The sequence below is a fragment of the Leptinotarsa decemlineata genome, unplaced genomic scaffold (assembly GCF_025532065.1).
Source record: "Leptinotarsa decemlineata unplaced genomic scaffold, Ldec_3_MD MMD2_tig00026307_RagTag_RagTag, whole genome shotgun sequence".
Lineage (NCBI taxonomy): Eukaryota > Metazoa > Arthropoda > Insecta > Coleoptera > Chrysomelidae > Leptinotarsa > Leptinotarsa decemlineata.
The window spans coordinates 2,934,507-2,957,937 of NW_027412681.1; the positions used below are offsets into that span (position 1 = coordinate 2,934,507).

General features: G+C 36.9%; 2 protein-coding genes across 2 annotated transcripts in view; both read left to right on the plus strand.

The window, feature by feature from the left end:
• Nucleotides 1-23,431, plus strand: part of LOC111509829 (protein turtle homolog A) — a 203,242-nt gene that overhangs the window by 49,758 nt on the left and 130,053 nt on the right. The gene's annotated exons all lie outside the window — the stretch shown is intronic.
• The window catches only part of COX8 (Cytochrome c oxidase subunit 8), a 324,402-nt gene continuing 305,950 nt past the window's right edge, over nt 4,980-23,431 (plus strand). The window contains exon 1 of the mRNA XM_074180860.1: nt 4,980-4,991. The gene's annotated coding sequence lies outside the window, so the exon portion shown is untranslated. The remainder of the gene's footprint in view (nt 4,992-23,431) is intronic.

A 23,431-nucleotide genomic window follows, 5' to 3' on the forward strand; every position in this document is an offset into this window, starting at 1 on the left:
AACTACTTTTCTATGTTCTTCCTTTCCTTGGGAGGAAGTGCGTTCCGTTTGGCCTATATAAAGTAAATCAGTTGAGGAAACCTGAGGAAACTGTTGTATAGCAAAATACTTGTTGTTGTTTCGTGAACTCTCCAGTGAAAAACAACAAAGTGTTTCCTGTATGTAGTCCCATACCAAACATAGAATGAAATGCTTTTCCAAGCCATGATTTTGCTTTCTTTGAGTTTTCACATGAAAGAAAAGAACTTCTGTGACGCCACAGAGAACATAAGTTTTCAACAACCCTGTCTAGGCAAACTTTCACTGAAATTGTTCCCATTTGCACTGAATGAACCCGTGGAATATTCATCCCTGGCAGTTTTATCGGCATTCCACAAATTAGCAGTATCCATTCTTTTTCTATTTGCCCCATAAAAAACGGACCACACCAAATGCGACCGGTGTGTGGCGGACATATGAAAATTGATAATACTCATTTCTGTACCCCATTAACTTAACTGAACATGAACGGCAGGGCATCCAGATAACGTGTCCAGGGCCGTACCTACTTCATTCTTACAAGAAAAAGGTATTTGTTATAGACACTCGACCAAAAATTGACGTGAAACATCCAGAATATCTGGAAAACTAACCATTTTCATTGATGATACCATGGTACTCTGAATAATTCACGACATAAACGGCAAATTTACTCTCTTCGGATATTTCAATAACAAACATTATGAGAAAGAAAGATTTTGGCTTTATACTTCCTCATCTTCCGAAAAGGTAGTATTACGTTACCTTACTCACCTATATATAGAATAAACTTTCGAATGGACCCCTACAGAACTTGGTTTCAGTTCTGTTAACGAATCCAGTATGGCGCTGTTGTTAAAGATCTGTTTTTCTGGGTAAAACAGATCACCTACTATCCGACTGTCAAACGTCAATATCGTGAATCAAATATCAAATAATTATTAATCCTGTCATCATCCGCTCTGACTGACGACAAAAACAAACAATGTGTACATACAGGTACCTATAAATTGGAATGCGTCTGTCGTCGAAATCAGTTGACTTTAGTATCTCAATTCATTCATTTCGTTATTTGCGTGTTTGATTGTTTGTGCCAAACTGTAATGATTTGCAGAGTAATCGTCATGATTTTCCTCATTCAAAACCTGGGCCTGAACTTTCTGAATTGTTGATGAAAAAAGTTAACAATCCGTTACTGAACAATAAAACGAAGGAAGAGATTCATAAAAGTCATTTTACGTGTCATGTTCATTTCGAAGATGAGCTCAAAGTAGTTGACCACTGAGGCCTTTCAAAAGTTGCATACCCCACATTGCAGGTAAACTTGTAATGCTCTTGTTATCATTATAATTGTGTCTGTGTATGTATTTCAAACATCGACTGTTTTTAGTTTTATTTGTAATTTCAATTTTGACTCAGCTCATCTGATCCAGAAATGAATGGGTATTACATGCTTTTACTATTTTCATTTCCTCATCATAGTTCATTATTAAACCTAGTTTTGAATATCATAAACTTTTGTTCAGCTTAGTTTCTGATTGATTCAGCCGTTACTTGATGAAGATTCATAGTAATTTCATAAACTACACCTCCCAATTTGATCTCCACAAACTTTATTTGAAAAATATAGCTTCTTCAACAGTGATTTGAAAATACTTTGTCGTTGCTCAATAACCATTACCCAATGCTCTCTGGATGAACCAAATGATAGCCATAGTATTAGCCACGTTTCAATGGTTCTCCATTTGTCCAGTAGATGGCGCGCCGACTCGTCCAAAAGTTCTGTTAACGGACAACTATAGCACATGCCTGTTCTCAATTTTCAATTGAAATTCAGTTATGAGTACTGAAAAGGGATACCAAATCAAAAGCTCTTTTCGACACACGTCTTCGAAGACGAATTTGTAACACCAGGATAAGGGACACTTCAATAATCTTAAAAATAAGGAAAATGCAATGCGACCTAATATACAAATTCTGCAGGGGAATGAACAAATTACAGACCCTGGTAAAGTTAAGAATATATTCAACAACTATCAACAACATCTATCATTCCCCAAAGAATCATCAATGACATATCAAAAATACCCTTTGGAAGATTCACCAGACATGCCCAATAGAATCTTACAATCCATGGTGCTACTGCCATTTACAGTAAATGATACGATCCACATCTTTGTAAACCTCAAAAACAAATATTCCACAGGACCTGACGTCCTCCTTTCTAATGTAATTGAAAAATGCAGCTAATTTCTAGTATAATCGGTCACCCATACTGTGAACTATTCTTTCGAGACAGATTTTTTGAACAGGTACAGGCAGAACTCAACTCAAAACATCAAAAGTTATGCCTATGCACAAAAGAACCTTGAAATTTTATGTCATTATTATTTATTAGGATTTCAAATCGTTTTATCCCACAATTGAAGCCCGAACTAATGAAATTCACCAGTTGGAGTAAATAAATTTGATTGAACAACGAATCAATCCAGCCCTTATAGTGAAGGTCATACAAATGAACTGTATTGATTAGTTGTTTAATATGGATTTTCATCAATTATCGGCCAGTTCTATTCAATCAAATTTGATTCATTGATTGAATTGAAAAATAACAATGAAATAAGGAATACGATTGAATATGGTTTCGTATCTCCGAACTTTAAATGAATTTATTGACGAAAATAACAAAAATCCATGGATGTGATGTCAGGAAAAAGGAGAGGCCAACGAACTTGTCTTCTGGTAGCAATGAAATGAACATCAAAAAGTTCAATCCAAAATCAGTAACGTTTCAGTTAAGCTGGAATTATTAAAAAACTATTTCAATATGTGGTGTTTGCCGAAAAAAGGTACATAAGGTACACAGTGTACCTATAACAACTATGTACACGCCTTTAGCAGGATGTGAGGTGTTGATATCATTAGTCTTAGTGTTTATGACGTCATTCCTTCAATCTGCGATGTTTATTCTCATTGTAGTGTGGCGGTAGCTTTAGTAATTGAGCCTGTGATTGGGCTACAACGCAGCTGATTAAAGTAACCTTTACGTTTTTGGATTTTCTATCTCTAAATATTTTTTTTCATTTTCTTTCATTTCGTGAGAATGTGATGAAGAGGAATTTTCTGCAAGTTTCGGTTTGAATATTACATAAAAAACGGAGTATGAGTTTCAGAAGAACTTGAAGAATCTGTTTTACCTGTACCTATACCTCTTTTCAGCGAATAATAATATTCACTTGATATAGATAAAAGGTATATATAATTTTCAAATATAAAAATGAAGTAAATAAACGTGATATAGCCATATCAGTAAATAATAATTAAGTTGAAATTCATCATAAGAAGTAATAGAAAATTAATGTTTGAAAATATTAAAATAAATCTGAATTATGAAATAATGCTCATTATCGGGCTGATATTTTCAGTAGTTCAGCGATAATAATTATTGACGGTTGAAAGCAAAATACATTTTGTATGTGATAAAATGACCATTGTTTAGAAAAACAGTGTTTAGTATGAAATGAGATGAAATAGTACAGAATGATAAGAACAATAGCTTAAGTAAAGTAAATATGGAAGATTCTGAAAATAGCCGCTATGTTATTAAAATTTGTTAGTCTTGTGTGTTTTTTTTTTCTGGGTGGGTGGAGTTTAGAGGGGGTAATTTTGTTTATATATTTTTATTGATTATTTTGATAAACCAGTTTATAGAAAAAGGATCTCTTTCGGTGAGCAATATCCAATTTTCAACTTTTTTCTCGTTATTATGATTGTCTTTGATTACACCGGGTACTATCTGATAAATTAGTGATCCCAAGTAACATGCATTTCTCTGTCCAATCTTTTGTGGTAGGTGTGTTCAGGTAGGGTTATCTGAGTATTATTTCTGAATTCCACTTTTGAATTGTATCAAGATTCACCAAATAACAATCTTCAACTCCTCCCCATCCAATTATCTCGTACGACAATTGAGACTGTACAAGTGCAGAATATAGGGTTTTCAAGTGTTTGCAGTATGACTTGAATAGTGAGTAATTCCTTTTATCGAAGTTGATTGTGAGTTTGTGCTGTCGAATCCGTTTTTCGATTGCTAGAAAATCTTCTTCATATGTTTTTTGCGAATACCAATGTTTTCCAGCATTTAGAGAGGCTTTAGAGAGATCGATAAAAATGCACAGTGTTGGAATCTTTTTGTCTGAAGAATCGTAAATTGGTGATGTAAATTTATATATTGCATCTTCTGTCGATCTTTCCTCTCTAAATCCATGTTGTTCATCAGCGTTTATGTTTGTTTATTGTTCATGGTTCTGAACATACGATTACCAAATGAAGATGTTAATTTTTTTTGCGAGTTTGACGCAATTCACGTGAAAGAGAATGTTTTTCAAGTGTCCAAAACCATAGTTAAGTCAATACTCATTTTTTGACACTCCATGTCCTTTTATCGATCTTTGGAACCAAAGATAAGTCTGACCTGTTGAATTATCATCATTGTACTTAGTCGCAAGTCAGGTAAATATACGCTACAACAAATGTTCAACTGCCCGAATTAAAAGTGCCAAAATGCTAAACGACCGACGTCACTCCCGAAGAAACGAAAGAAATCGCTCACATTCCAAAACTGAGTAGTCTGAGTACTGCCCTTTCTACTCCAACCAGTCTATCCACTTCATATGTCATTCTGTAGAGAGTTGCGAGTATAGAACCCGCCTGACCGTAATATATCAGGCGCGAAACATATGTTCGCATCAGCATCGCTCAAATCAGATCTTGTTTATTATTCCGGGCATGATCTGAGTAATTTACGAGGGGACATCGAAAAGTTGAAACGAAGTCTCGCCTTGCTTCATGAACTGATGAGTTCATAAAGTTTGTCCAGCTCAAACACAGCATATAGAAGGGTTTCGGAACACAAAACATATGCGGTTCTCCAACTGGGTTGTCTTCATCAGATAACTTATTCCAGAGATTGATAATATTATACAGTGCGGTCCATATGTATGGAATAAATTCATTTTTAGCGTTATTATGTACTATGTGAAAAAACCTGGAACAGGTTGATTTTTATTCTTAGAGTGACAATTTACAGTATGAAAATATTATCCCCCTCCAGCACCCCTTCTGAATTATAAGCACCCCCTCGAAAATTCCAAATAGCAAAGGGGGTCGTGTGGCACCTTGTTGGAAAGGGATTTTTCTCCTCAGTTCAGCAATATAAAGTTTTTTGAGTTATGTTAGCTGAGTTAATCATAACTGAGAAAATCAATTTTCTCAGTTATGATTAACTGAGAAAATTGTCTGTTAACTGTCTGTTAACTGTTCCGTTTAAATGAAACGTCGCGTAATCAGAAAACACTATTTTGTTTATGAACTGCAAATCTGCTTTCATTCTGTCCATCATCAATTCACATAATTCTTGCCTTCTATCAGGATCATCTTCATTCAACTCCTGAACCAACTGAACTTTGTAAGGGTGGTATTTTTCTTCATGCAAAACTCTCAAATTAAATTATTCACTTACATCATTGTCGGCGGCAAGTTCTCGAGTTGTCTTATGCGGATTTTTCTCAATCTCTAGAAGTATATATACATTTTTTTTCATCATTAAATTGAACATTTCTACCTGAGCTCATTTCTAAATGAGCCATAATTGAATTTAATACGCCCACAAATATTATACTGACGTCTTTTAGTAACTTCAAATACCTAAATGACAGCAGCCTACTATAGATTCATATCAATTGTTTATTTGGCTTTTTGTCTAATATTTCAGTATCTACAGGAATTTTTTCCAGAATTCAAGGTTAGTAAGGAGCGTGTTACAGGGATGGCCTGTTCAATAGATCAGGTTATTGTCAAGAAGTGAATAATGGTGGTCATTTTGAACATTTAATTTAATTGTAAAAATTATTTTCCTCAGTTATGATTGCACCAAACTTACCAAACTTCATATTGCTAAACAGAGAACTAAAATCCCTTTCCAACAAGGTGCAACACGACCCCCTTTGCTATTTAAAATCTTCGAGGGGGTGCTTATAATTCAGAAGGAGTGCTGAAGGAGGATAATATTTTCATACTATAAATTGTGAATTTATGAATAAAAATCGACATGTTTCAGGTTTTTTTCACATAGTACATAATAACGCTAAAAAATAATTTATTCCATACATATGAACCGCACTGTAAATTAGTATAGTTATATTTGCATCACTCATTGAATCGAACGCTATGCGAACCGGTGATTTGAACCGCAAGACCAGACAATGGATTTTCACTTCCTATCGCCAACATGTGTTGGGAATCACACGTTTGAAAGTGAGACCTCGTTGGTCCTTAACTCGCACAAGTTCGACTTTTGAGAGTATTCGTTTCAACAGTTTTTTTACAGACAGTTCATTTTTTGATAATGCCCAATTGGTTGGTGGTTGGAGTTATGGAGTGTGAGAACAGTTTTTGATCATCATACCAAGATATTATATCCGATTCTTCATAACAATAAAAATAATCTCTCCCTCATTATATATGTGATATGATGTGAACTGGCCATCAAAAATATTGAAAAACATAGTAATTTCATGGGTTTTCTCCAATGTATTACAGGTCGTTATTTTTTTTGTTAAGTGCTTTTGAAGATTCGATTCTATTATAGTTAGATAGATAGATAGATAGATCAAAAACTATGTGAGTTAATCACTCTAGACGTATAAAATATCTTTAAAAGTGCATTGTAGCAGGTGATACTGAAGTCACTTACGACTAGGGGAATCAATAAGAAGCATGATTACCATAATGTCATTCTATTCATCAGAAAGAGAGATTCTTCTGGTAACAAAGGAATGGACAAAACTTGTTAGCATCAATAGCGGCGTGCCTCAGGACTCACTTCTTGGCCCCACTGTATGGAATATATTATACGATGGTCTATTTTCGATAAAAATATCCGAAGTGGTCAAATTGGTCAGCTTTGCTGATGATGTGGCAACGATCTTTGCAGAAAAATAGAGAATTTTCAATAAACACTGCAAATAGAACACTTTTGCTGGTGGCAGACTGAATGGAAAGTAGACTTCTTAGTTCAGCAACAGAAAAAACCGAAGCAGTATTGGTCACTAAAAGGAGAAAACTGGGACCAATAACTTTTAATCTGCAAGGCATAGAGATAGTACTGAGCAAAGCTGATAAGTAACTTGTGGTTTGACTTGACACTAAGCTCACCTTTGCCGAACACATAACCCAAAGTATCCTCAAGGCAATTTAATGCCCAATGTTGGGGGTCCTAGGTCCTCCAAGAGAAAGATTTTGTCTGGAGTAGTACTGCCCCAGATTTTGTACGGTTCACCATCATGGCACACAGTGACGCAAAACAAAATATTATTCCAAAAACTAACCGGCCCACAAAAGATATTAACAGTTAGAATATGTAGTGCATATAAAACTATATTTGCAGAAGCAGCATGTGTTATTGCTGGAAATCCACCAATAGAGGTCCAAGTCATCGAGAGAAAACAGAAATATGCAGGCATTTCCAGAGGAATCGCTAGAGAAAATTTGATGAATAAATAACTGGCAACGAAAATGGGATAGCGGTCAATAAGGTAGATGGACACACCGATTAATAGAGAGTTATTTGGATCAAACCTACGGAGAGGTGGACTATTACCTCAGCCAGGCACTATCGGGAAACGGGGAAACGGTTGGTTCCGTAGATACCTATATAACCGCAGAATCTCCTGATCATCTTTACTGCAATGCAGACGACGACGTAGAACACAACATTTTTGTCTGTATAAGATGGGAAAATGCGAGACTTCTGAATGGACGTGAAACAAATAACATATTCAATGCCGAAAATATGATGGAAAGTCTCTTGCGTGGCAAAGATACTTGGAACGAAAACCTATATGACGATAAGAGAAATCATCAAAACTAAGGAAAGAAAGAGCAGGTGACGTAAAATAAGCTCAAGGAAACTTGAGATCAGTCGGAGCACAAATCGATGATCAAATGTGATAGTTAGCTGCCAAAAGTTCGTGATACTAACTGTGATATTTTCTTTAAATGTATATGTAAACGTCCTATCTTAAACGTCCACATCTTAAATTTACTTTTAGTGTTTCACACAAACACTGCCCAGAACATACGTATCGAAGTAATGCGAGAGCGGTTTCCGGTACGTATTGCTGAGCAACGGGGGAGGGGTTTTAGTTGGTAGGAATCCGGCACAGAGTCTATGAAGATTTCCCCTCCTCCAAAAAAAAGATAGATAGATAGATAGTTTGTTTAACCACGTTATGTTATAAGTCAAAACAATAATGTTTGAGCCATACAAACATATGAACAACCAACAAACATTCCAAATAGATTATAAATGGAATAAAAAGAACACAACTATCACCAGTGGGGACGCAAATGTATATGAAAGATACAAACATGATGTAAATTATATGTTTATTGAAATTGAAGCAAATATATGGTAATTAAAGGCCACAGTTGAAAGATTCAGATTCAGACATGGGATTTGTTGTGGCGAGGTACTCGTTGACACTATAAAAACAATTTGTTGTCAAGAAATTTTTGGTAAACCTCTTGAAACTAAATATAGGTAGATCTTTGATAGTGGGTGTTATTATATTATAAATATAGGTTTCTATGAGTACACTGCTGTAATGTACTACATTCTTTCCGCCCCTCGTAATCCAACTAGCAATATCTTACCAGTCGACGAAAGTCATGTTTCATTCTAGCAATGAGTTATGTATTCCAAGTGACAATTATGACGCTCGTAATTGAGTTTTTGTTTTTTGCTTTACGTGACTCATTTGTAGCGCCCTGTTAATGGGGTGTTTTTCAGCGTGAGAGGGTGTACGTACTCACGGATGGAACGACATTTGTTTGCAGTGATTACACCGAGTTTTGTACTCCTGAAAATTATACACCGTTCGAATGGTGCAATAACACGAACACAAGATTGTACAAACTGGTGTGTGTGTGTGTGACAGAATGACAGATTGGAAGATTAACTGCTGAGGGTGATTGTAGGGGAAATATGTTGAACATTTTTGTTTTTTTATTATTGTGGACAGTCGGACACGCAGCTGTCGAAAACTCGGAATTTCTGCAGCTATTTACGATTGCACTGAGAAACTGTGTGTTCGTGTTTTCAATTCAGTTACAGTTACATTGATGTTCAAGGATTGAGATCAGGATTCCATTGTCTCTATTTGGTGTATCTCAGGGATCTCACATAAAAAAAGGGATTTATTTCCAACAGGAGTACCCAGTTACAGTAAGTGCTATTATTACAGAGTCTATGTTTTAAATATTAAAAATAACGGACTATAAAAAAGTATAAAAGTAAATGCTAAAACAAAGTATATATAAAATTTTGCCTGGTTTGGTGATCCAAAATATTTTCAAATGCGTTTTTTTTATTGGTTGGGAAAAGGATAAAAAACGTTCGTAGATAAACAATATAGTTTTATGTCAACGTTTCGGACTTTGTTACATTCATCATCAGCGATATACAATAAAATAATTTGATAGGTGAACAGTATATGCCGATATATATTGCAAAATTTATAAAGTTTATACATTCTTATATTATGTAAAAGAGAAACAAACAGGTGCACTTACCAAACATTAGGTATCCATGTCAAAAAAACATTTGAAATATATGTGTCAGACAACATAGGTACAAACGAAAGTGAGGACCAACCAAATGAAAACACATACACCACAGACACATTAAAAATGAAAACAATATCAAGATGGAAAAAACTGATTAGAAATGGTTTTTGTTTGCCTTTTTCAATTTTTTTTATAAGCAATAGAAGGATATCAAATTACACAGGATGGTGTAAACTTATGTGTATTAAAATATTAAGGAATACGATTCAGTAAATTGAAATGAGCACTGTTCAGTCCTTCTATGTCCCTTCTAGTGTTAACACTTTTTTGTTTGAAAATGTAGATCATCTCACGAAACAGGTTGAATATCTGAAATCTTTGGGTTAGCGAAGTCAAAACTGTGGTTGTTTTCTCTTGCGTGTTCAACGAGGGCTGTTGGATTGGCAACATTCAACTTCATTGTATCTCTCCAATGTTCAGACAACCTGTTTTTTAAGTAACGTCCCTTTTGCCCTACACAACAATCCTTGCAGTTAATTTTATAAACGACGTTTGATTCCATATTCATCGAAGTTTTGGTTTTTTGTTTCGAAAGAATATTTTACCTACAGTGTTAGCATTTGCAAATGCAGTTTTAATGTGTTCATCATTTAGAACTGATCCAAGTTTTTCAGAAAGGTATTGCACATAAGGCATTTTGAAATATTTTGAATTGTTAGTTTCCAGTGTAGGTTTATTTTCATTTATAATTTTTTTCACCAATGAAGGAGGGTAATTATTTTTAATGAGAAAATGTTTTTGTTATGTTTTGGTTTTGTATCAGAAATTGTGAGTACTCTTGATTTCAAGTTCCTAATGATATTAATTTCATTGTTGAAACTGTATTGTCCGACCATGGGTCGGACCCCCAACGTCCGACCCATGGAAGAAGCGAGGAGACCCGTATCATCGGCGTAAAGGGAAACCTTCACGTGATCGAACCTTGGAAGGTCACTCACGTAAAGGCTGTACAGTAGTGGGCACAGCACAGCTCCCTGAGGCACTCCAGCTTCGATTTCCCTGACGAGAAACAGGATTCCTTCAACTCGGACCTGAAATGTTCTGCCTTTTAGAAAGGACCTAATTCACCGGACCAGACCCCGAGGCAGATCGAAATCGAGCATTTTGTGTAGCAGGCCTTCGTGCCAGACTTGGTCGAAGGCTTTCGAAATATCCATGAGGACGAGATGGACTGTCTTCCTGTTGTTCAGCTCTGAAATGGAATTTTCGACCAGTCTCAGGGCCTGCAGCTCGGTGTGGAGTGTGCCCTCATGAAGCTGAATTGTTCGTCAGGCAGAACATTTCGGTCTTCAACTTCTTCTGTTAGCCTTTGCAGCAAAACACGTTCAGCCAACTTAGCCGTTGAGCAAAGCAGACTAATCGGACGATGATTCTGGGGAAACAGCAGGTTCTGGCGTCAAGAAAATTCACAAAGAAAATACCCGTTTGTCGGGAAATTGTTTCAATGCTTGGGCTGTTTACCCGTTGTATTGCAAAGGAGACACCAGCAAATACATCGGTAGATGCTCAGGAAACTTGATTGACAACGCTGTTAGTAGTACAGTAGAAGAGGAAGTCCCAGTCGACGAAGATGACGACGGATACGACTTTCCTTCCTCTCTGGGCTTCCCAAAAGTATCTGTCACATCTGGATTTTTTTAGTTTTGGAAACGGAAAAGGACTACTTTCCGACAGCAAAAAATATTGATACTTTCATGGAATATGTCTATCCAGAAGTAATTTTTCATGTTGCTATACTCTCAAATTATCAATATGGAGAACTATTGATAGAAAAAATGATGAACCCAACTTTTCATTGAAAGTGAAAATTATTTCATGTTGCCATACTGCCACTGCTGACCTTGACCTAAACCCAGTCTCATCGCTATCGGTAACTAAACACTACATAATGGTGTTACTGAAAGCCAAACAGAATTTCGGTTCATTTGTTGGTTTTCCCGACATGAAATGCTGGATTCGATAAGCGCTCAGCTTTCGTGGGAAAATGAGTTTGGAATATTCAATCGGGAAATTAGGTGCGAAAACTATAAACAATCCGGATTTACATATCGTATTAGGGCATAGTGGGGATAATGACGATTATGAATGATCAATTTCGATGGTGAAATCTACTAGTGTAGTGAAACGCAAAGGAGAATTATCGATGAGATTGGTGTTTGTTAGAATCAATTGAACTCTAATTAGCACGTTCAATAATTTATTGAGATATATTAATGCTCTCAAGAAATTGATGTTTATATAGAAATCTAGCTCGTAATTGGTTTATAATTTTTAATGCGACGTTTCATTCATCAGATTTCATCATCAACTTCATCGATCGATTCTTCATCGATTTTTGTATGATTGTTACTACATATTCAGATATACAGTGCTTTTCAGATAAAAGTATCCACCTTTAATAACTTTTGTAATACTGGTATTTAGGAAAAATCCAAAAACACGTCAATTTATGTTGGAAGGGGCAAGCATTATGGCTTATTTAAACTTACCACAAAAGCCACCCCCTCACCCCTAGCATCTTCCTTTTTTTTAAATTACTTCTCATATTTTTTTATGTAAGATTTGGATACTCCTCTTTGAGCTGATTTCAAAAATGTATAATACTTGTAGGTTGAAGTGGTTAGTTTATGAGATAAACAATTTTTCTTTTAATAGTACAAATTTTACTTATTTTTTACTTTCATCTTATTTGCCTGTAATAAAATGGGTTGTACAACAGTTCAAACTCTTTAATCTTTTTAACTATGCTATTTATTATGAAGTTACAATAAGTGTTCAAAATGAGTACCATTCACTTCCATACAATGGTATAATCTATTTTGAAATGCCTCTCTGACATTGCTTAATACGGCTGGATTTAATTGTCCTCTTTCGTAAATCATCCAGAGATTCTGGTTGGGTAGCATAAACTTTTGTTTCTAAATACCCCCGTAAAAATAAGTCTAGGGGTGTTAAATCCGGTGACCTAGGTGGCCACTCCATCATCTGCCCTCTTCTACCTATCCAACGAGAAGGGAATGTTTCATTTAAAAATTGTCGGACAGGCATAGCATAGTGTGGGGAAGCTCCGTCTTGTTGAAATACTAGTAAATCTTCGGAAAGGTTATCATCATTATCTATTATTGTTGTAATACGTGGGTCAACCCCTTCCCTGAGTAACTCAAGATATGATTCAACATTTAAATTTCCGTTGATGAAGAAAGGTCCGACAATGTGGTCACCTAGGATACCACACCAAACGTTTAACTTTTGGGGATGTTGTGTATGGAATTCACGCATAATATGTGGATCACTTTCAGCCCAATATCTACAATTATGCCTATTTACTAAGCCATTTAATGAAAATGAGCATTCATCAGAAAAGCAAATATTGTTTAACATTTGTGGATTGTTATTGATAAATTGCGTCATTGATTCGCAAAACTCTACACGACGATCAAAATCATCTTCATTCAACTCGTGCACCAACTTAACTTTGTATGGGTGGTACTTGAATTTATATAGAACTCGGAAAACTGTAGAAGATGAAACACCGATCGCTCTACTTATTGTTGACAACGATTGGGGTTGTTGAGCCTCTAAGCTGACTTGCCCTAAAATTGCCACTTGGATTGCTTCGTTATTTACGAGTCCCTCTCGCTTATGCACTTTATTGCAAACAGACCCTGTTGTGGTAAATTTCTCCATCAGTTGAATTACATACTTATGAGTTGCATGTCTTCCGTCATGTAATTCGTTAAATATTCTAGCAGCAGCTCTTGCACAATAATTATTTTGGTAGTATAAACCTACAATTTCAATTCTTTCTTGCAAAGAGTAAACTATTTCAGCGAAACAAAATAAATAATGTAACAAAGTACACTATCAATAGTGACTACAAATTCTAGTTGACAATGTCAAACTTTAATAAAAAGTAGAGTTTTTTGTTGTTTGGATTTTTGAAGTAGAATAAATAGCACAGTTGAACAGATTAAAGAGTTTGAACTGTTGTACAACCCATTTTAGTACAGGCAAATAAGGTGAAAGTAAAAAATAAGTGAAATTTGTGCTATTAAAAGAAAAATTGTTCATCTCATAAACTAACCACTTTAACCTACAAGTATTATACATTTTTGAAATCAGCTCAAAGAGGAGTATCCAAATTTTACATAAAAAATATGAGAAGTAATTAAAAAAAAGGATGATGCTAGGGGTGAGGGGGTGGCTTTTCCAGTAAGTTTAAATAAGCCATAATGCTTGCCCCTTCCCACATGAATTGACGTGTTTTTGGATTTTTCCTAAATACCAGTATTACAAAAGTTATTAAAGGTGGATACTTTTATCTGAAAAGCACTGTATATTACAATAAATGCGTTTCTTGACGTTTGTCATCGTGTAGTCTCAGAAAAGTAGAAACCAATGTCTCAGAACTCAAGAATATAGACATATGCAAGTGTAGATGAATGCCCATGCATTCCAAGGGTATCTGTAAATGTATCTGTAGAGAAAGGGTGGTTAGTGTAGGCCCATAGCACTTAGGCCACATATGACCCACTATACATCCTCCCGAGGAGTTGTCCTTCTAGGTAACCATCCATCCTGTCCTTTTCAGGATGGTTGACAAGTCACTAGGAGACATCTCCTTTATATCAGCAGGTGTAGGACAAGACTCGCCGAACACACACTCTCTTATTGATGATAACTCCGGACACTCGTTTAAGACATGCCTGACAGTTTTATCTTCTTGTTCACACATCCTGCATAGAGGTATGTCCAGAAGGCCTATATTATGGAGGTGTTTCCTTAGCTACCAGTGGCCAGACAGAAATCCTATTGTTGAGCGTAGGTTTTTCCTGGTCATTGCCAGGTATTTCTTCGGTGCCAGCTTCCCAGGGTTGCCCAGGATAATCCTAGCAAAATTGCATCCTTTGATTCCATGGGTCAGACGTTCGGGTAGCTACACAATTGTCGAAGTCATCAGGTCCTAAAATTCACAGTACAGCCGCTTCCTTGGCTGAAAAGTCGGCAACGCGATTACCTTTACTCCTGTCGTGCCCTTCAATCCACCTCAGGATAATGTTATCATCCATCGAGGCTTTGGCTAAATCTTGGTGGCACTCTAGTGAGGTAACACGTTGTCTCTTCGAAACTAATAGAGCTTGTGCAGATTGTTATGTTTTTGCCAGAAATTGCTTTCCTGGTTATTTCTTTTGTGGCGATTGAGATACCAGCCAGTTCTGTTTGATCCACGCTGGTATCTTTCCCATTCTCCAATTAATCCTAAAGCTTAGTGATCTGGAGTACACTCCACATCCTGAGCCTTCTTTGGTTTTTGAGCCTTCTGTATATATGCGCATTCCAAGGGTGTTTGTGAAAATATGGAAGAACTGTTGAAAGGCAAATTTTTATGGAACATGAATGTTTGTATCTGATGTTTCCAGCGAATGGAATCAGTAAAAAAAAGAATCATGAGAGTATTGAAATCAATTGATTTTTTTCAACGTTATTCATTAATCAACAGAACATGTATAATTCACTGTCAAGTACTAAAATAATCGTTCGATTTGTGTGAATTTGTGAGGGAAAAACCATGAATTTCTCTAATGACAAAAAAGTTGATATTATGCTTTTCGTTAACGCATTGAGAGAACTTTTTGAAGATATTTTCTCAATACGACTATGACAGGGGGATGCATAGGAATCAATGGCCCTATTGAATGGCTCAACTTTGGCAATATTGACGAATTGAGGGCTTGCATGGCCCACAAATTCTGGAAAATCACCATAAAAATACTATTGACAGAGCGAATATGTCTTTGAGGAACGATGTATGGGTTTCGCCTTTCAAACAAGTTGCCGGAAATTTGAAAAAACGCACCAGTCAGTAAATTCTTGATCATGTATCTACTCAATCAAAATTGATTCTTAGTTTCGTAATGCATTTCCAAGTATCCAAGTGCTGAATAAAAATTCATTATATTCTATTCTGACTCCAAAGTATTCCTAGAATCTTCATGACATTTTCCAAGTATATCCACTGCTTTACCTTTAATATATATGTTATATTAGAAAAAATAAATAAACCACATAACCATAACATATTGGGTGATTTTTTTAGGAGGTATAGGATTTGATTTTCAAAACAACACAAAAAATTTGATAAAATTGATGAAATCTTTATTGAAATCGATAGAACGATCAATATAATTTATTGTTTGAAGACGATTTCATGCAAATCATGTCCGCGGCTCCGCTTCAAATGGCCCATGCGCAAGGTCCAATTTTAGCACACTGTCTCTAACATATCGACCGGTATTTCACGTATGAATGCTTCAATATTGGCTTCCAGAGCGTTCCCATAAAAAACAATCCAAAGGCGTTAAATCACACGATCTAGGCGGCCAATTGACGGACCCCAAACGTGAGATAAACTGTTCACCGAAGGCGGCTCTTAATTGGGCCATTGTTTCGCGTGCCGTGTGGCATGTGGCACTGTCTTGTTGAAACCACATGTCAGGTATGTCCAATTCTTCCATTTTGGTCAACAAACAGGCGGCAATCATCACACGGTAGCACTCGCCATTCACAGTAACGTTCCGGCCATTGTCGTCTTTGAAGAAGTACGGCCCGATGATGTTAACGACCCATAATCCACACGAAACAGAGACTTTTTCTGGATGCATCGGTAGCTCTTGCAATGCTTGTGGCAGATCTTCAGTCCAGATGCGCCAATTTTGCTTGTTAACGTATTCATTCAACCAGAAATGAGCCTCGTCGCTGAACAGAATTTTTCGATAAACATGTGGATCTTCCTCCAACTTTGCCAGCGTTAGACGTTCTGGGAAGTCATGTGGCTTCAATTTTTGCACCAGCTGTATCCTTTCGCAAAATTTTACACGTAGCGGAGTAACAGAGGCCCAATTGCTGCGAACGGGGGCGAATCGACATTTCACGGTCATCACGAACACTGGCGGATACAGCCGCAATATTTTCTCCGGTCCTCACTCTACGTATGCGTGTTAGTGATTTAATGTCCTATAATGTAAACTGGGTTCGAAATTTAATCACAAGCTTCCGAATAGCTCCCTCAGTAAGCTGACGAAACTGCTTATAAATTGGAAGAAGTGCACGATGCACTTTCTTCACCGAGCATGAATTTTGATAATAAAATTCAATAATTTGCAAGAGTTGTTCGTAAGTCGATTCATGGTTAAATTATAGACCAAACTGAACAATTTTGACAATGACACAAGACACGATTCACGCGTGATCTGTTGAAGACAGTGTTGCCAAAAAGATATCAGCAAAAAAGTCACTCATATTACTTCGTTAGAAAAATAAGCCAGAATTCAACTGAAATTGAATAATTTTCACTACCTGCTCTACGTCACTGTCATTAGCTCAGACTTGATGAAAGTAACTGCACAATATCATGTACCATGTCTTTCCATTACACACTTGACAACATTTTTTTTTCATTCTGTATCTGGAAGAAACTTGTTTGCATGATCTGCACATCTTCATAAAGAGTTCGTGATGATGTATTCAACTCATTTCTCTTTGAGAGTTCCCCAATTCCTCCATTATAATGAAGTGAAAAGCTGAAAGGTTTTTTCTCAACGAATGTTACTGCTTTGAGGAGTGATATCAGTAATATCTGGATTTCTGGGTCACTTCACCAAATGAGCCTAGGTGAAAGCTCTGTAATAGCGATTTCCACATTCCCATTTTTCTCGTCCGACCGCGATATGATTGAAATGTTGTTCAGCTATCCGTGAACATGCGAACCGGGTGCATCCGTTATGAATAAATAATGACTGAAAATCAAACACCGCGAATAGAATTATCAGTTTTACTTTCCGTTGCAATATTGACCGACAAACAAACATATAGAACCCCATTCCCATTGTCGTAATTGGCAATTGTTCGTGGAACTCTTTCATTATCGTTAAATGAATTTCTACAATATTGAGCGCTTTATTTTGTTTTTGTGTTCGATGGCCGAGTTTCTGTTCAATTCATTTATCTACATAATGACTGATTTTTTTGCTGTTATCTTTTTGGCAACACTGTTTTTGACAGATCACGCGTAAATCGTGCTTGTGTCATTGTCAAACTTATTCAGTTTGGTCTATAATTTAACCGTGAATCTACCCAGTTTACATTATCGGAAATTAAACCACCAACAAGCATACGTAGAGTGGGGACCGATGAAAATATTGCGGCTGTATCCGCCAGTGTTCGTGATGACCGTGAAATGTCGATTCGCCGCCGTTCGCAGCAATTGGGCCTCTGTTACTCCATTATGTGGAAAATTTGGCAAACTGATATAGGTGTTAAACCTTATGAGATACAGCTGATGCAAGAATTGTAGCCACACGACCTCTCACAACGTCTAACATTTGGAGAATCGGCGCTGGCAAAGTTGGAGGAAAAATTGTGTTCAGCGACAAGGCTCATTTCTGGTTGAATGGATATGTTAACTAGTAAAATTTCCCCATCTGGAGTGAAGGCCAGCTACAATCATTGCAAGAGGTACTGATGTATCACGAAAAAGTCACTGATTGGTGTGGATTATGGATCGATGGCATCATCGGGCCGTACTTCTTCAAAGACGACAATGACCGGAACATTATTGTGAATGGCAAGCGCTACCATGTGATGATTCACGACTTTTTGTTACCCAAAATGGAAGAATTGGACATGCCTGACATGTGGTTTCAACAAGATGGTGCCACATGCCACACGGCACGCGAAACAATGGCCCAATTAGGAGCCACCTTCGGTGAACAGTTTACCTCACGTTTGGGGCCCGTCAATTGGCCTAGATCGTGTGATTTAACGCCATTGGATTATTTCTTGTGGGGTCATGTTAGGTCTCATATCTACAGGGTAAACCAGCAACGACTGACGCTCTGGAAGTCAATATTGAAATACCGTCAAATATTCAATCAAACATCTCAATTAAATCAGCTCAGATTATTCAATCCACTCTCTTGAAGAGTACAACACAAGTACAGAATCCTTCATGGTAACAGTAATTAGTAAATTATTGTATTATCGTGAATTATTATATATGTTTTATATATATAGGCAAATATTTGTAACTGTGTGCATATGTATGTGTATACATATATGTAATCTAGATAATGTTGGTGTTATATATGGGTATTATAGCCCATATTTGTGTTTCATCATGCATATTTGTGTATTATTATCTCTCATATATGGGTATTATCGCCCATATTTGTGTTTTATTTCCCATGTTTAAGTATAAACGCCCATATTTGTGTATTATCACCAATATTCGCGTATTGTCTTCCATATATGGATATTATTGCCAATATTTGTGTATTATTGCCCACATTTGTGTAGTATCTTCCATTTTTGGGTATAATCGCCCATATTTGTGTTTCATCACCCATATTTGTGTATAAACTCCCATATATGGATATTATCTCCCATATATGAATATTATCTCCCATTAATTATCGCTTACATTTTGTATTATTGCCCACATTTGTGTATTATCACCCAATTTTTGTTATAATCGCCCTTATATGTGTATTATCACTCATATTTTTGTATTATCTTCCATTTTTGCGTATAATCGCCCATATTTGTGTATTTTCATCCATATTTGTGTATTATCTCCCATATATAGGTATTATCGCCCATATTTGTTTATAATCTTCCATAATATAGGTATTATCGCCCATATTTATGTATTATTGCCCACATTTCTGTATTATCCCACATTTTTGGGCATATTCGCCTATATTTGTGTATTATCACCCATGTTTGTGTATTATCGCCCATATTTGTGTATTATCTCCCGTATAAAGGTTTAATCGCTCATATTTGTGTATTATCGTCCATATTTGTTCATTATCGAATTCATTTAATTCAGCTGGTACAGTCTCTGTTCGCGGTCCAGAAGAGAGTTGGTCGTTTCAATCATGATAAACAATCATTTTCTCCGGTGGGAAATTTCCCATTTTGTCTCGCTCCTCGTTGATATTACATAGCATGTAACCGTTCGTAAACACGCCGAAAGCACTCTTTGCGATACCGTGACACAATCTCTTTACCGGTCTTTATGAATAGCGAATCGCGAATCTAAACCCGAAACTCTGTTCGAAATTTACAAAAGAACGAGGTGAACTTCAAACACGGGAAATTCCCGCTGAATACTTTGTTGTCGTGGCATACTCAAAGATAAATAACATAATCCCGTGTAATCGGGCAGGAAAACGGAGGTGCACGACGGCAGGAAATCCCGAGAGAGCCCTTGTCAGTGATGCTAATGATGACGGGTCCAGGAACAGGCGAACGTCGAAGACACCGGGGCATCAACTTCCAAATTCGGAAGTTGAGATGAATGTAGAACATTGAAGGGATATTGTGGCTAACGAGTCGTTCATTAGCTGCCTCCTCTTCAACTTGGAGTTTATCAGGAAGATGTATATACTAGAACTATCCCGTCTCAAACGAATGATGTCGTTGGAAGTCCAAGAAATTTGATTTCTTCGTCAAAAAAAGTGTGATTCTCTTGTGGAACATGGCGCTGTTGGGATGAAGTAATAGTTTCTCCAATAGAAATAAAAATTTCAAAGCAACCTATGATCTTCTTTGAAAGAAATAGTTTTTTCTGTGCGTACCACGTAACAATGACCATTTTTTTCCATTTTCACAAATTCACCGATAACGTTCGTTATTGATGGCTGCCAAACGAATACTAAACAACGAAGCGTCTTCAAACTTGAAACATACCGCCATCTCTAAGTCAGGCCGGGTATAGGAGAGCGTGTATAAAAGAGCCAGGCTTTGGAAGAGCCGATGTGATTTTCTACCACTTACCAAAATCTTACCATTATTTAATTTTAATGTTTGCAAAACTGTCAAATGTTGGTGGATGACAGTTATTCAGTGTTGCCCTACAAACATCAAAATTAAATTGTGGTAAGAGTTTGGTAAGTGGTAGAAAATCACATCGGCTCTTTCAAAGCCTGGCTCTTTCATACACACTTTTCCCAACTTCTTGGACCACCCTGATATGTATATTATTCTGTCCATGCGAGTCCGAAACAGGATGCTGGTGTCGAATAAAAAATAACTGGTAGCGATGACAGTCAAAAAATTCAAGAATGATGAAGCAGAGAAAAAATAACCAGTCAGTTCATCCGCCGAAAGAATAAAACGGTGAAGCAGCCGTGAAATTCAAAAAAAAAACATACCGACGACGGATGACATGGATACTCCATGTTTTTCTCCTGTCCGAAACTGAAATATATCTCTTATATATAAACCCCTCCTGTAACAGGGAGAAAAAAAGCCATGGAAAATTGATGAGAATCGGACTGCGAAGGAAAACGTGGAATATTTATTATTTCAGGAGACAGAACGTCATGTTCCATGTGGGGTCAGTTTATTTAGGCATTGTATAACATGAAGTGGCGTTTAGAGAAAGGTCGCTTGTGACCCCGATTTGTAGGGATTAATAGTCTGTATGTATAAAGGATGACGGGTCGTTGACGTGCATAAACCAGAACGTAGGTGAATTTATCAGGAATAACATATTTTCTAATAGTCATGGTCAGTAGTTTGTTCAAGATCTTTCAGTTGAACTGGTAAACCACCAATTTAATTATTGTAATGGATGCTGTTATGAATTTCATCAAGTAAGGCGTTATTATATTCAAAATTATATCATAATGATCGTAATGACTGGATAATCTTGCCATTCCTTTTAGTCCAATTTTTCATTTGTTCAATGATACCAATAAAATCAATAGGGTTTTCAATGATTTCTTTAAGGACAAGACACAAGGGCAACAGGAAAATCCTCAAGGCGTTCTAAAAGCGGTATCTGTGCGAAAGTAGCTATTCAAATTGGATTTGACTCGCTGGAGATTGAATCGATTTGGAAAAACGTTTTCAGAAAGTTCATTCCACATAAACTCAGTTCAAAAATCTGTTTAAAATCTGTTCTTTCGTTAACCAGCTGTCACACCCCTCGAAACAACCCTCAGAAGTCGACACTTGTGCGAGCTAAGGATTAACGAGGTCTTACCTGTTAACATGTGATTCCTAACACGCGTTGGACAGGAGCAAGTGAAAATCGATCGTTCAGACTAGGGTTTGAACCACCGACCAACACGACAGTCAATTCGAGAGAGTGAACAAATCACCCACGTCGAACCGCCTGGCTACCGACCGACCAAATGGAAAAGTTATTTCCATCAGTTCGGACTTCCATCGTCTAATACTCTAATATAATATAAATTGATTTTAAATCCCTGAAAAAAATAAAAGATTAACCGAAAATAACAATTTTATTTAAACAAAAAACTGAAATTACAAGGAAATAACATACAAGCTATAACCAGAAAATAAAAAAATAAAATATTGATAAAAGCTGGAAATTAAAAAATATCATTGACAAAAATGAAAAATAAAAATAGAAATAAAAATTAAAAGATTCCAAACCAAATTACGTCACGACGTTTCGATTGTTAGTATCCACAATCGTCTTCGAGTGATAACTGGACTTATTCCTTCGAGATCTGACTATTTATAGGTCACTCGGGTGCTTTCACGTTTCACCTATCCCCTCTTTTCTCTTACCGCTTCATTGGTTTGGCGGGAGTTGTTCGTTTTTCGCTTGATAAGAGGTTTCCATATGTTGCGTATCTCTACGCTAGCTTGACTGAATGCGTTGTTGGACAACATATACGCGGCTTCGTTGAATTTTCTCCTAAACCAGTGTTCCTCTTTGTGGATGTTTTCAGCTTGAGCCCACTTGATTGATGAATCCAAACATGCTCTGCTATTCCGGATTTGCTGATTTCTCCTCGCTGTGTGTGTTTCTTGTGCTCAGCAATCCGAACTTTCAATGGCCTCTCAGTTTCACCGATGTATGATTCTCTGCACTCGCAGGGTATCCAGTAAATGCAATTCTTGGAATCGCAGTCCGCGTTTGGTGACCTGATTTTTGTGAGGCTGCTACGGATAGTGTTCCCAGATCTGAAGCAGGTCCTGATGTTATACTTGGACCCAATCCTCCTCATCCTTTCCGATAATTCTCTGATGTAGGGGAGTACAAGTACTGGTTGTGGCAGCTTCTCTTCCTTGTAGAGCTCTGGCTGTCTTCTAGCTAAAGCCTGTTCTACCATCACTCTGGAGAACCATTCCGTTGAGGGCCATTTTTGATTTCTATTTCTTTTTCGAGACCTTCCTTTGTATTACAGAGCTCGAAAGCACGGTCTAGTAGTAGAGTCTAGATGATTCCTCTCTTAGTAGATTGATGGTGGTTGGATTTCTGGTTCAGATACTGTCCTGTGTGAGTGGGTTTTCGATATACAGATGTTTCCCATTTAGTGTCGGTCCTCTTCACCAATACGTCTAAGGATGGCAATTCGTTGTGGACTTCCTTCTCCATTGTGGAAGTGATGGAAGGACTTACGATGTTGATGTGCTTCAGGAAAATATCTAGTTCTGCATTCCCATGGTTCCATATTATGAAGGTGTCGTCTACGTTTCTCAACCAGAGTCGGGGCTTCTTGTGGGCTTCTTCAAAGACCAGAGTTTCAAACCACTTCATATATATATATTAGCTATAATCGGTGAAAGTGGCGATCCTATTGGCAGTCCCTCATCCTGCGTAAAAATTCGTCCTTCAGTTGGAAGTAGCAGTTTCGTACACAGCATCCTAGTAAATCCATGATTACTTGAATCGGTAAGTTTG